The sequence below is a fragment of the Austrofundulus limnaeus genome, unplaced genomic scaffold, assembly GCF_001266775.1.
Source record: "Austrofundulus limnaeus strain Quisiro unplaced genomic scaffold, Austrofundulus_limnaeus-1.0 Scaffold2916, whole genome shotgun sequence".
Taxonomy (NCBI): domain Eukaryota; kingdom Metazoa; phylum Chordata; class Actinopteri; order Cyprinodontiformes; family Rivulidae; genus Austrofundulus; species Austrofundulus limnaeus.
Window position 1 is genome coordinate 11,298 of NW_013955318.1, and position 1,402 is coordinate 12,699.

Here is a 1,402-nt window from a genome sequence, read left to right on the forward strand (position 1 = left end):
CAAGAACATGAACATGAACAAGAACATGAACAAGAACATGAACATGAACAAGAACATGAACATGAACAAGAACATGAACAAGAACATGAACATGAACAAGAACATGAACAAGAACATGAACAAGAACATGGACATGGACATGGACAAGAACATGGACATGAACATGGACATGAACAAGAACATGAACATGGACATGAACATGAACATGGACATGAACAAGAACATGAACAAGAACATGGACAAGAACATGGACATGAACAAGAACATGGACAAGAACATGGACATGAACAAGAACATGAACATGAACATGAACAAGAACATGAAGAAGAACATGAACAAGAACATGGACATGAACATGAACAAGAACATGAACATGAACAAGAACATGGACATGAACATGGACATGAACAAGAACATGAACATGAACAAGAACATGGACATGAACAAGAACATGAACATGGACATGAACAAGAACATGAACAAGAACATGGACATGAACATGGACATGAACAAGAACATGAACATGGACATGAACATGAACAAGAACATGGACATGAACATGGACATGAACAAGAACATGAACATGAACAAGAACATGAACATGAACAAGAACATGAACATGGACATGAACAAGAACATGAACAAGAACATGGACATGAACATGGACATGAACAAGAACATGAACATGAACATGAACAAGAACATGGACATGGACATGAACAAGAACATGGACATGGACATGGACATGAACAAGAACATGAACATGAACATGAACAAGAACATGGACATGGACATGGACAAGAACATGGACATGGACATGAACATGGACATGGACATGAACATGAACAAGAACACGAACATGAACAAGAACATGGACATGGACATGGACATGAACAAGAACATGGACATGGACATGGACATGAACAATAACATGAACATGAACATGAACAAGAACATGGACATGGACATGGACAAGAACATGGACATGGACATGAACATGGACATGGACATGAACATGGACAAGAACACGAACATGAACAAGAACATGGACATGGACATGGACATGAACAAGAACATGGACATGGATATGGACATGAACAAGAACATGAACATGAACAAGAACATGGACATGGACATGGACAAGAACATGGACATGGACATGAACAAGGACATGAACAAGAACATGGACATGGACATGAACATGAACAAGAACATGAACATGAACAAGAACAAGGACATGGACATGGACATGGACATGGACATGAACAAGAACATGGACATGGACATGGACATGAACAAGGACATGGACATGGACATGGACATGAACATGAACAAGAACAAGAACATGGACATGAACATGGACATGAACAAGAACATGGACATGGACATGAACATGAACAAG